This window comes from Oncorhynchus gorbuscha, linkage group LG18, assembly GCF_021184085.1.
Source record: "Oncorhynchus gorbuscha isolate QuinsamMale2020 ecotype Even-year linkage group LG18, OgorEven_v1.0, whole genome shotgun sequence".
NCBI classification, from domain to species: domain Eukaryota; kingdom Metazoa; phylum Chordata; class Actinopteri; order Salmoniformes; family Salmonidae; genus Oncorhynchus; species Oncorhynchus gorbuscha.
Window position 1 is genome coordinate 80,752,116 of NC_060190.1, and position 14,680 is coordinate 80,766,795.

Consider the following 14,680-nt stretch of genomic DNA (forward strand, 5'->3'; position numbering starts at 1 on the left):
ACTCTGTAATAGCTACGTATTTCGAGCAGACCACCATAGTCCCTGTTCCAAAGTATGCGAAGGTAACATGCCTAAATGACTACAGCCTTCAGCTAAGGAGCGTGTGATCACACAGTAAGGTATTCTACCTCAAGCGAGCAGTCCCTCAAGACTACCTTTAATAGTAGACATTACACATCAGCTGTTATTGACAAATAGACACACACCCCGACCCGCTCATCTTACCTGACATAGCTGTTCTGTCCTACCGATGTATGGAAAACCCAAGCAACTGTATATTATAGTATTTGTCGTCGTTCAATATATAAAATATATAGTGAAAACAATAGTGGTCCTAAAACGGAACCTTGAGGAACACCGACACTTACAATTGATTTGTCAGAGGACAAACCGTCCACAGAGACAAACTGATACGTATCTTTCCGACAGATAAGATCTAAACCACGCCAGAACATGTCCGTATTTACCAATTAGGGTTTGCAATCTCTCCAAAAGAATGTGGTGCTCGATGGTGTCAAATGCAGCACTAAGGTCTAGGAGCACGATGCAGAGCCTTGGTCTGACACCATTAAAATGTAATTTACCACCTTTATGAGTACAGTTTCAGTGTTTTGTTTACATGCTGCACAACAACTTTTTCTAAAATGTTTGAGATGAAGATTCCGATTACATTATCTGGGTCAAGATTTGGCTTTTTCAAGAGAGGCTTTATTACTGTCACTTCCAGTGAGTTTGGTACACATCCGGTGGATAGAGAGACGTTTATTATGTTCAACATAGGAGGGCCAAGCACAGGAAGAAGCTCTTTCAGTAGTTTAGTTGGAATAGGGTCCAGTATGCAGCTTGAAGGTTTAGAGGCCATGATTATTTTCATCATTGTGTCAAGAGATATAGTACTAAAACACTTGAGTGTCTCTCTTGATCCTAGGTCCTGGCAGAGTTGTGCAGACTCAGGACAACTGAGCTTTGAAGGAATACGCAGATTTAAAGAGGAGTCCGTAATTTGCTTTCTAATGATCATGATCTTTTCTTTGAAGAAGTTCATGAATTCATCACTGCTGAAGTGAAAGCCATCCTCTCTTGGGGAATGCTGCTTTTTAGTTAGCTTTGCGACAGTATCAAAAATAAATTCTGGATTGTTCTTATTTTCCTCAATTAAGTTGGACAAGTAGGATGATCAAACTATATGACCTATTTGACCTATATGACCTCTATGATCTATATGATCAAAATACCTATATGACCTATATCACAACTATATATTACAACAACTTCTCCGACCGAGTTCAGTGTGTCAAATCGGAGGGCCTCTGGCAGTCTCTATGGGGGTGCCACAGGGTTCAATTCTTGGACCGACTCTCTTCTCTGTATTTACCAATGATGTCACTCTTGCTGCTGGTGAGTCTGCTGGAGCACTTTGTTCAACCATGCCTGATTACAGCTCTACCTCCAGTTACTGTCAGAGGAATGAACACTGTGTTCAACAATGCCTGCTAATGTGGGTTAAAATGATGCATCGTCAAGTACAATAAAACCGTGTTACACATTAAGACATCTGAACATTCCGAATCAGAACTACTTACTACTTAAAAGTATTTAGAACTTCAAAAAATAACTATGTGGGTGGTGGTCAATTTCTACTTCATTGAACCAATTAGGCCCATTTGGTCAGTCTCGATAACAACATTTTGAATAGATATGCAATGTTTCTTTGGATCAGTCTAAAACTTTGCACATACACTGCTGCCAGTGTATGTGCCAAAGTTTTAAATTCAACCTCTTCTGGAAAAATACATTATGGCCTTTCTCTTTTTATTTTATTTTTTTATTTTATCTTTATTTTACCTTTATTTAACCAGGCAAGTCAGTTAAGAACAAATTATTATTTTCAATGACGGCCTAGGAACAGTGGGTTAACTGCCTGTTCAGGGGCAGAATGACAGATTTGTACCTTGTCAGCTCAGGGGTTTGAACTTGAAACCTTCCGGTTAATAGTCCAACACTCTTTTACCAGATCTAATGCTTTATATTCTCCTACATTAATTTCACATTTCCACAAACTTGTTTCCTTTCAAATGGTGTCACACATATGCATATCCTTGCTTCACGTCCTGAGGTACAGGCAGTTAGATTTGGGTATCTCATTTTAGGCGTAAATTGAAAAAAAGGGTGAGATCCTTCAACCCTCCTTCTCTCTCCTCTTCTCTCCTCTTCTCTCCCTTCCTGCTCTCTCTTCTTCTCTCTCCTTTTCTCTCTTATCTCTCATTTTCTCTCTCTCTTCTCTCTTCTCTCCCCTTCTCTCTCCCTTTCTCTCTGCCCTTCTCTCTCCTCTTCTCTCCCTTCCTGCTCTCTCCTATTCTCTCTCCTTTTCTCTCTCCTCTTCTCTCTTCTCTCCCCTTATCTCTCCTCCTTTCTCATTTTCTCTCCCTTCCTATTCTCTCCTCTCCTCTTCTCCCTCATCTCTCTCTGTTCCTGCTCGCTCATCTCTCTCTCCTCTGCTCTCTCCTCTCTCCACTTCTCTCTCACCCTGGCATGGGAATGGCCTCCTTTCTGAGTTGATGTATTGTGCTGTGATGGCTGTGGAGAATCATTGATTAATTAGCTAGTTGTGTGGTTATAGCTGTGGTGGTGCCTACTGTGCTGGCTGGGCTCTGGGGTTTAGACTAAACAGGGGAGGCTTTTGGGTCCCTGCATCTTTGTACCGGGCAATGCTTTCCTTTCTCTAGCAGGGGAGCGGGGTTAAACCTTGGTCAATATTTGGTCATAAATGAACAATGGACCTGAGGATATTGCTCTGACCAAAACGCCTTATAGCACTCCCCTTTCTTTCACTCTCTTTCAACCCTCCCTCTCTCTCCTCCCTCCCTCTCTCTCCTCCCTACCTCTCTCTCCCTCCCTCTATCACTCTCTTTCAACCCTCCCTCTCTCCTCCTTCCCTCTATCCCTCTTTTTATCTCTCCTCCTTCCCTCTATCCCTCTCTTTCTCTCTCCTCCTTCCCTCTATCCCTCTCTTTCTCTCTCCTCCTATACCAAAAATCCTTAGCTGTAGTTCTCCCTCTCTCTGCTCCCCACTCTCTCTTTATCCCTCCTTCTCCCAAATCCTAAAGCCTTATAGAACTCTCTCTCTCGCCCTCTGTCCCTGTCACCCTGTCTCCATGTCCTTTACCCATATAGCTCCATTTTGGATAGATCATTCTTAGTGTTGTTGTTTGTTTAGTGTGTTGTCCAATTTTCCCAGAAGTGATTAGAGTCTCTGGATTCTTCAGTTACTTTGAGCTGATTTCTGACCTGCTGTTCCTTCTTCTTTCTGTATGGTTTTAGTGGTTCACCATCGTGAAGGTTTTCTGGGTCTCTATGTTTTGGGGTTGGACAGGTCCTCTGTCCCTACCTCTCCTTCTCTCACCTCTCTCTCCTCTCTTTATCTGTCCTCCTCCCCTCTATTTCTCCTTATCCCTGCTTCTCCCGAATCCTAAAGCCTTATAGAACTTATCTTTCATTCTCCTTCCCACCATTCGCCTTTGTCTCTCCTTCAATGCAAATAGTCATGGTAGCCATTTGATTACCTGTCGAGGAGTCGTATGGCTTTGGGGGTAAAAACTGTTGAGAAGCCTTTTGGTCCTAGACTTGGCGCTCCGGTATCGCTTGCCATGCGGAAGTAGAGAGAACAGTCTATGACTGGGGTGGCTGGGGTCTTTGACAATTTTTAGGGCCTTCTTCTGACACCGCCTGGTGATGTACTGGGCCGTACGCACTCCCCTCTGTTGTGCCTTGCGGTCGGAGGCCGAGCAGTTGCGGTACCAGGAAGTGATGCTCTCGATGGTGCAGCTGTAGAACCTTTTGAGGATCTACCAAATATCCCTGATCCCCAATTTTTCAGTTTTTGATTTGTTCAAAAAGTTTGAAATATCCAATAAATGTCGTTCCACTTCATGATTGTCCCACTTGTTGTTGATTCTTCACAAAAAAATACAGTTTTATATCATTATGTTTGAAGCCTGAAATGTGGCAAAAGGTCGCAAAGTTGAAGGAGGCCGAATAATTTCGCAAGGCACTGTATATACATATGGCCTGGGAACAGTGGGTTAACTGCCTGTTCAGGGGCAGAACGACAGATTTGTACCTTGTCAGCTCGGGGGTTTGAACTCACAACCTTCCGGTTACTAGTCTGCCTCCTCCACTAGGCTAGGCTGCCGCCCCTATGGTGCGGTGATATATGGTGTAGTGCAGGGATATATGGTGCAGGGATATATGGTGTAGTGCAGGGATATATGGTGTAGTTCAGGGATATATGGTGTAGTGCAGGGATATATGGTGTAGTTCAGGGATATATGGTGTAGTACAGGGATATATGGTGTAGTGCAGGGATATATGGTGCAGGGATATATGGTGTAGTGCAGGGATATATGGTGTAGTTCAGGGATATATGGTGTAGTGCAGGGATATATGGTGTAGTTCAGGGATATATGGTGTAGTGCAGGGATATATGGTGTAGTGCAGGGATATATGGTGTAGTGCAGGGATATATGGTGTAGTGCAGGGATATATGGTGTAGTACAGGGATATATGGTGTGGTGCAGGGATATATGGTGTAGTGCAGGGACATATGGTGTAGTGCAGGGATATATGGTGTAGTGCAGTGATATATGGTGTAGTGCAGGGATATATGGTGTAGTACAGGGATATATGGTGCAGGGATATATGGTTAGTGCAGTGATATATGGTGTAGTGCAGGGATATATGGTGTAGTGCAGGGATATATGGTGTGGTGATATATGGTGTAGTGCAGTGATATATGGTGTAGTGCAGGGATATATGGTGTAGTGCAGGGATATATGGTGTGGTGATATATGGTGTAGTGCAGGGATATATGGTGTAGTGCAGGGATATATGGTGTAGTGTGATATATGGTGTGGTGATATATGGTATATGGGGATATATGGTGTAGTGCAGGGATATATGGTGGTATATGGTGTAGTACAGGGATATATGGTGTAGTGCAGGATATATGGTGTAGTGTGGGATATATGGTGTAGTGCAGGGATATATGGTGTAGTGCAGGGATATATGGTGTAGTGCAGGGATATATGGTGTAGTGCAGTGATATATGGTGTAGTGCAGGGATATATGGTGTAGTGCAGTGATATATGGTGTAGTGCAGGGATATATGGTGTAGTGCAGGGATATATGGTGTAGTGCAGGGATATATGGTGTAGTGCAGTGATATATGGTGTATTGCGGGGATATATGGCGTAGTGCAGGGATATATGGTGTAGTGCAGGGATGTATGGTGTAGTGCCGGGATATATGGTGTAGTGCAGTGATATATGGTGTAGTGCAGGGATATATGGTGTAGTGATATATGGTGTAGTGCAGGGATATATGGTGTAGTGCAGTGATATATGGTGTAGTGCAGGGATATATGGTGTAGTACAGGGATATATGGTGCAGGGATATATGGAATAGTGCAGGGATATATGTTGTAGTGCAGGGATATATGGTGTAGTGCAGGGATATATGGTGTAGTGCAGGGATATATGTTGTAGTGCAGGGATATATGGTGTAGTGCAGGGATATATGGTGTAGTGCAGGGATATATGGTGTGGTGATATATGGTGTAGTGCAGGGATATATGGTGTAGTGCAGGGATATATGGTGTGGTGATATATGGTGTAGTGCAGGGATATATGGTGTAGTGCAGGGATATATGGTGTAGTGCAGGGATATATGGTGTGGTGATATATGGTGTAGTGCAGGGATATATGGTGTAGTGCAGGGATATATGGTGTGGTGATATATGGTGTAGTGCAGGGATATATGGTGTAGTACAGGGATATATGGTGTAGTGCAGGGATATATGGTGTAGTGCAGTGATATATGGTGTAGTACAGGGATATATGGTGTAGTACAGGGATATATGGTGTAGTGCAGTGATATATGGTGTAGTGCAGGGATATATGGTGTAGTGCAGGGATATATGGTGTAGTGCAGGGATATATGGTGTAGTGCAGTGATATATGGTGTATTGCGGGGATATATGGCGTAGTGCAGGGATATATGGTGTAGTGCAGGGATGTATGGTGTAGTGCCGGGATATATGGTGTAGTGCAGTGATATATGGTGTAGTGCAGGGATATATGGTGTAGTGATATATGGTGTAGTGCAGGGATATATGGTGTAGTGCAGGGATATATGGTGTAGTGCAGTGATATATGGTGTAGTGCAGGGATATATGGTGTAGTGCAGGGATATATGGTGTAGTGCAGGGATATATGGTGTAGTGCAGAGATATATGGTGTAGTGCAGAGATATATGGTGTAGTGCAGAGATATATGGTGTAGTGCAGAGATATATGGTGTAGTGCAGTGATATATGGTGTAGTGCAGTGATATATAGCGTGGTGCAGTGATATATGGTGTAGTGCAGGGATATATGGTGTAGTGCAGGGATATATGGTGTAGTGCAGTGATATATGGTGTAGTGCAGGGATATATGGTGTGGTGAGGTATGGTGTGGTGCTGTGATGTATGGTGTGGTGAGGTATGGTGTAGTACAGGGATATATGGTGTGGTGAGGTATGGTGTGGTGCTGTGATGTATGGTGTGTTGAGGTATGGTGTAGTACAGGGATATATGGTGCGGTGATATATGGTGTAGTGCAGTGATGTATGGTGTAGTGCAGGGATATATGGTGTAGTGCAGCGATATATGGTGTAGTGCAGTGATATATGGTGTAGTGCAGTGATATATGGTGTAGTGCAGGGATATATGGTGTAGTGCAGGGATATATGGTGTAGTGCAGGGATATATGGTGTAGTACAGGGATATATGGTGCGGTGCAGGGATATATGGTGTAGTGCAGGGATATATGGTGTAGTGCAGTGATATATGGTGTAGTACAGGGATATATGGTGCGGTGCAGGGTTATATGGTGTAGTGCAGGGATATATGGTGTAGTGCAGGGATATATGGCGTAGTGCAGGGATATATGGTGTAGTACAGGGATATATGGTGTAGTGCAGGGATATATGGTGTAGTGCAGGGATATATGGTGTAGTGCAGGGATATATGGTGTAGTGCAGGGATATATGGTGTAGTACAGGGATATATGGTGTAGTACAGGGATATATGGTGTAGTGCAGAGATATATGGTGTAGTACAGGGATATATGGTGTAGTGCAGAGATATATGGTGTAGTACAGGGATATATGGTGTAGTACAGGGATATATGGTGTAGTGCAGGGATATATGGTGTGGTGATATATGGTGTAGTGCAGGGATATTTGGTGTAGTGCAGGGATATATGGTGTGGTACAGGGATATATGGCGTGGTGCAGGGATATATGGTGTAGTGCAGGGATATATGGTGCAGTGATATATGGTGTAGTACTGGGATATATGGTGTAGTGAGGTATGGTGTGGTGCTGTGATGTATGGTGTGGTGAGGTATGGTGTGGTGCTGTGATGTATGGTGTGGTGCTGTGATGTATGGTGTAGTGCTGTGATGTATGGTGTGGTGCTGTGATGTATGGTGTAGTGCTGTGATGTATGGTGTAGTGCTGTGATGTATGGTGTAGTGCTGTGATGTATGGTGTAGTGCTGTGATGTATGGTGTGGTACTGTTATATATGGTGTGGTGAGGTATGGTGTGGTGATGTATGGTGTGGTGATGTATGGTGTGGTGATGTATGGTGTGGTGATGTATGGTGTGGTGATGTATGGTTTAGTGCTGTGATGTATGGTGAGGTGATGTATGGTGTGGTGCGGTGATGTATGGTGTGGTGATGTATGGTGTGGTGATGTATGGTGAGGTGATGTATGGTGTGGTGATGTATGGTGTGGTGATGTATGGTGTGGTGAGGTGATGTATGGTGTAGTGCTGTGATGTATGGTGAGGTGATGTATGGTGTGGTGCGGTGATGTATGGTGTGGTGATGTATGGTGTGGTGATGTATGGTGAGGTGATGTATGGTGTGGTGATGTATGGTGTGGTGAGGTGATGTATGGTGTGGTGATGTATGGTGTGGTGAGGTGATGTATGGTGTAGTGCTGTGATGTATGGTGAGGTGATGTATGGTGTGGTGCGGTGATGTATGGTGTGGTGATGTATGGTGTGGTGAGGTGATGTATGGTGTGGTGATGTATGGTGTGGTGAGGTGATGTATGGTGTGGTGATGTATGGTGTGGTGAGGTGATGTATGGTGTGGTGATGTATGGTGTGGTGAGGTGATGTATGGTGTGGTGATGTATGGTGTGGTGATGTATGGTGTGGTGATGTATGGTTTAGTGCTGTGATGTATGGTGTGGTGATGTATGGTGTAGTGCTGTGATGTATGGTGAGGTGATGTATGGTGTGGTGCGGTGATGTATGGTGTGGTGATGTATGGTGTGGTGATGTATGGTGTAGTGCTGTGATGTATGGTGAGGTGATGTATGGTGTGGTGATGTATGGTGAGGTGATGTATGGTGTGGTGATGTATGGTGTGGTGAGGTGATGTATGGTGTGGTGATGTATGGTGTGGTGATGTATGGTGTGGTGAGGTGATGTATGGTGTGGTGATGTATGGTGTAGTGCAAGGATATATGGTGTAGTGTGGTATGGTATAGTGCAGGGATATATGGTGTAGTGCAGGGATGTATGGTGTATTGCAGTGATATATGGTGTAGTGCAGGGATATATGGTGTATTGCAGTGATATATGGTGTAGTGCAGGGATATATGGTGTAGTGCAGGGATATATGGTGTAGTGCAGTGATATATGGTGTAGTGCAGGGATATATGGTGTATTGCAGTGATATATGGTGTAGTGCAGGGATATATGGTGTAGTGCAGGGATATATGGTGTAGTGCAGTGATATATGGTGTAGTGCAGTGATATATGGTGTAGTGCAGGGATATATGGTGTAGTGCAGTGATATATGGTGTAGTACAGGGATATATGGTGTGGTGCAGGGATATATGGTGCAGGGATATATGGTGTATTGTGGTGATGTGTGGTGTAGTGAGGTATGGTGTAGTAAAGGGATATATGGTGTAGTGCAGGGATATATGGTGTAGTGCAGGGATATATGGTGTAGTGCAGTGATATATGGTGTAGTGCAGGGATATATGGTGTAGTACAGGGATATATGGTGTAGTGCAGGGATATATGGTGTAGTGCAGTGATATATGGTGCAGGGATATATGGTGTATTGTGGTGATGTATGGTGTAGTGAGGTATGGTGTAGTGCAGGGATATATGGTGTAGTGCAGGGATATATGGTGTAGTGCAGGGATATATGGTGTAGTGCAGGGATATATGGTGTAGTGCAGTGATATATGGTGCAGGGATATATGGTGTATTGTGGTGATGTATGGTGTGGTGAGGTATGGTGTAGTGCAGGGATATATGGTGTAGTGCAGGGATATATGGTGTAGTGCAGGGATATATGGTGTAGTGCAGTGATATATGGTGTAGTGCAGGGATATATGGTGTAGTGCAGTGATATATGGTGTAGTGCAGGGACAGCGGAGTCAATCACCACCTTCCGGAGACACCTGAAACCCCACCTCTTTAAGGAATACCTAGGATAGGATAAGTATTCCCCCCCCCCCCTTTAAGATTTAGATGCACTATTGTAAAGTGACTGTTCCACTGGATGTCATAAGGTGAATGCACCAATTTGTAAGTCGCTCTGGATAAGAGCATCTGCTAAATGACTTAAATGTAAATGTGATATATGGTGTAGTGCAGGGATATATGGTGTAGTGCAGGGATATATGGTGTAGTGCAGTGATATATGGTGTAGTGCAGGGATATATGGTGTAGTGCAGTGATATATGGTGTAGTGCAGGGATATATGGTGTAGTGTGGTATGGTGTAGTGCAGGGATATATGGTGTAGTGCAGGGATATATGGTGTGGTGAGGTATGGTGTAGTGCAGGGATATATGGTGTAGTGCAGGGATATATGGTGTAGTGCAGTGATATATGGTGTAGTGTGGTATGGTGTAGTGCAGGGATATATGGTGTGGTGAGGTATGGTGTAGTGCAGGGATATATGGTGTAGTGCAGGGATATATGGTGTAGTGCAGAGATATATGGCTTAGTGCAGGGATATATGGTGTGGTGTGGTATGGTGTAGTGCAGGGATATATGGTGTGGTGAGGTATGGTGTAGTGCAGGGATATATGGTGTAGTGCAGGGATATATGGTGTAGTGCAGTGATATATGGTGTGGTGCAGGGATATATGGTGTGGTGATATATGGTGTAGTGCAGGGATATATGGTGTAGTGCAGGGATATATGGTGTAGTGCAGTGATATATGGTGTAGTGCAGGGATATATGGTGTAGTGCAGTGATATATGGTGTAGTGCAGGGATATATGGTGTAGTGCAGAGATATATGGTGTAGTACAGGGATATATGGTGTAGTGCAGGGATATTTGGTGTAGTGCAGGGATATATGGTGTAGTGCAGGGATATATGGTGCATTGATATATGGTGTAGTGCAGGGATATATGGTGTAGTGCAGTGATATATGGTGTAGTGCAGGGATATATGGTGTAGTGCAGGGATATATGGTGCATTGATATATGGTGTAGTGCAGGGATATATGGTGTAGTGCAGTGATATATGGTGTAGTGCAGAGATATATGGTGTAGTGCAGAGATATATGGTGTATTGTGGTGATATCAAATCAAATCAAATTGTATTAGTCACATGTGCCGAATACAACAGGTGTCGACCTTACGGTGAAATGCTTACTTACTTACCCCCTAACCAACCATGCAGTTTAAAAAATACAGATAGGAATACGAAATAAAAGTAACAAGTAAATAAAGAGCTGCAGTAAAATCGCAATAGCGAGACTATATTCAGGGTGCACTGATACAGAGTCAATGTGAGGGGGCACCGGTTAGTTGAGGTAATGTACATGTAGGTAGAGTTATTAAAGCGACTATGCAATAAATGATAACAACAGAGAGCAGCAGAATAAGAGAGGAGGGGGCAATGCAAATAGTCTGGGTAGCCATTTGGCTGTTTTCTCTTGGACCTAGACTTGGTGCTCTGGTGCCACTTGCCATGCGGTAGCAGAGAGAACAGTCTATGACTACGGTGGCTGGAGTCTTTGACAATTGTTTGTGCCTCATGGGCCGTCTCGTCGTTGTCGGTGATCAGGCCTACCACTCTTGAGTCATCGGCAAACTTAATGATGGTGTTGAAGTTGTGCCTGGCCGTGCAGTCATGACTGAACAGGAAGTACAGGAGTCAACTGAGCACACACCTGGAATGGATTTCCTTCTTCATGTGTTTGAGCCAATCAGTTGTGTTGTGACAAGGTAGGTGTTGGATACAGAAGATAGTCCTATTTGGTAAAAGACCAAGTCCATATTATGGCAAGAACAGCTCAAATAAGAAAAGAGAAACAACAGTCCATCATTACTTTAAGACAGGACTTTTAAGAACATTCAAAGCTTCTTCAAGTGCAGTCGCAAAAACCATCAACCATTTATGACGAAACTGTCTCTCATGAGGACCGCCACAGGACAGGAAGACCCAGAGTTACCTCTGCTGCAGAGGATAAGTTTGTCAGAGTTAACTGCACCTCAGATTGCAGCCCAAACAAATGCTTCAGAGTTCAAGTAACAGACACATCTCAACATCAACTGTTCAGAGGAGACTGTGTGAACCAGGCCTTCATGGGTGAATTGTTGCTAAGAAACAACGACAAAAGGACACCAATAAGAAGAAGAGAAACACGAGCAATGGACAATAGACCGGTGGAAATCTATCCATCCAAATCTGAGATTTTTGCTTCCAAACGCTGTCTTTCTGAGACGCAGAGTGGTGAACGGATGATCTCTGCATGTTTGGTTCCCATCGTGAAGCATGGAGGAGGAGGTGTGATGGTGTGGGGGTGCTTTGCTGGGGACAGTCAGTGATTCATTTTGAATTCAAGGCATGCTTAACCAGCATGGCTACGACAGCATCCTGCAGCAATATGCCATCCCATCTGGTATGCACTTGGTGAGACTATCATTTGTTTTTCACCTTCAGGCTGTCTAAGGGCTATTTGACCAAGGAGAGTGATGGAGTTGTACATCAGATGACCTGGCCTCCACAATCACCTGACCTCAACCCAGTTGAGATGGTTTGGGATGAGTTTGACCGCAGAGTGAAGGAATAGCAGCCAACAAGTGCCCAGCATATGTGGGAACTCCTTCAAGACTGTTGGAAAAGCATTCCAGGTGAAGCTGGTTGACAGAATGTCAAGAGTGTGCAAATCTTATCATCAAGGCAAAGGGTGGCTACGTTGAAGAATTTAAGATAGAAAATATAATTTGATTAACACTTTTTTGGTTACTACTATGTGTGCTATTTCATAGTTTTGATGTCTTCACTTTTTAAAGAAAACCCCTTGAATGAGTAGGTGTGTCAAATCCTTTGACTGGTATTGTATATATAAAAGGAACGCGAAGCGAGGCGACCAGGATGTCTTGCTCCCAGGCAGACTAAATAACTTTTTTGCCCGCTTTGAGGACAATACAGTGCCACTGACACGGCCTGCAACGAAAACATGCGGTCTCTCCTTCACTGCAGCCGAGGTGAATAAGACATTTAAACGTGTTAACCCTCGCAAGGCTGCAGGCCCAGACGACATCCCCAGCCGCGCCCTCAGAGCATGCGCAGACCAGCTGGCCGGTGTGTTTACGGACATATTCAATCAATCCCTATACCAGTCTGCTGTTCCCACATGCTTCAAGAGGGCCACCATTGTTCCTGTTCCCAAGAAAGCTAAGGTAACTGAGCTAAATGACTACCGCCCCGTAGCACTCACTTCCGTCATCATGAAGTGCTTTGAGAGACTAGTCAAGGACCATATCACCTCCACCCTACCTGACACCCTAGACCCACTCCAATTTTCTTACCGCCCAAATAGGTCCACAGACGATGCAATCTCAACCACACTGCACACTGCCCTAACCCATCTGGACAAGAGGAATACCTATGTGAGAATGCTGTTCATCGACTACAGCTCGGCATTCAACACCATAGTACCCTCCAAGCTCGTCATCAAGCTCGAGACCCTGGGTCTCGACCCCGCCCTGTGCAACTGGGTACTGGACTTCCTGACGGTCCGCCCCCAGGTGGTGAGGGTAGGCAACAACATCTCCTCCCCGCTGATCCTCAACACGGGGGCCCCACAAGGGTGCGTTCTGAGCCCTCTCCTGTACTCCCTGTTCACCCACGACTGCGTGGCCACGCACGCCTCCAACTCAATCATCAAGTTTGCGGACGACACAACAGTGGTAGGCTTGATTACCAACAATGACGAGACGGCCTACAGGGAGGATGTGAGGGCCCTCGGAGTGTGGTGTCAGGAAAATAACCTCACACTCAACGTCAACAAAACTAAGGAGATGATTGTGGACTTCAGGAAACAGCAGAGGGAACACCCCCCTATCCACATTGAAGGAACAGTAGTGGAGAGGGTAGCAAGTTTTAAGTTCCTCGGCATACACATCACAGACAAACTGAATTGGTCCACACTCACAGACAGCATCATGAAGAAGGCGCAGCAGCGCCTCTTCAACCTCAGGAGGCTGAAGAAATTCGGCTTGTCACCAAAAGCACTCAGAAACTTCTACAGATGCACAATCGAGAGCATCCTGGCGGGCTGTATCACCGCCTGGTACGGCAACTGCTCCGCCCTCAACCGTAAGGCTCTCCAGAGGGTAGTGAGGTCTGCACAACGCATCACCGGGGGCAAACTGCCTTCCCTCCAGGACACCTACACCACCCGATGTTACATGAAGGCCATAAAGATCATCAAGGACATCATCCACCCGAGCCACTGCCTGTTCACCCCGCTATCATCCAGAAGGCGAGGTCAGTACAGGTGTATCAAAGCTGGGACAGAGAGACTGAAAAACAGCTTCTATCTCAAGGCCATCAGACTGTTAAACAGCCACCACTAACATTGAGTGGCTGCTGCCAACACACTGACATTGACACTGACTCAACTCCAGCCACTTTAATAATGGGAATTGATGGGAAATTATGTAAATATATCACTAGCCACTTTAAACAATGCTACCTTATATAATGTTACTTACCCTACATTATTCATCTCATATGCATACGTATATACTGTACTCTATATCATCGACTGCATCCTTATGTAATACATGTATCACTAGCCACTTTAACTATGCCACTTGTTTACATACTCATCTCATATGTATATACTGTACTCGATACCATCTACTGTATGCTGCTCTGTACCATCACTCATTCATATATCCTTATGTACATGTTCCTTATCCCCTTACACTGTGTATAAGACAGTAGTTTTGGAATTGTTAGTTAGATTACTTGTTGGTTATTACTGCATTGTCAGAACTAGAAGCACAAGCATTTCGCTACACTCGCATTAACATCTGCTAACCATGTGTATGTGACAAATAAAATTTGATTTGATTTGATTTGAAAAAACTGAAATATCTTATTTACATAAGTATTCAGACCTTTGCTATGAGACGGCGGCAGATAGCCTAGTGGTTAGAGCGTTGGACTAGTAACCAGCAGGGAGCCTAGTGGTTAGAGCGTTGGACTAGTAACCAGCAGGTAGCCTAGTGGTTAGAGCGTTGGACTAGTAACCAGCAGGTAGCCTAGTGGTTAGAGCGTTGGACTAGTAACCA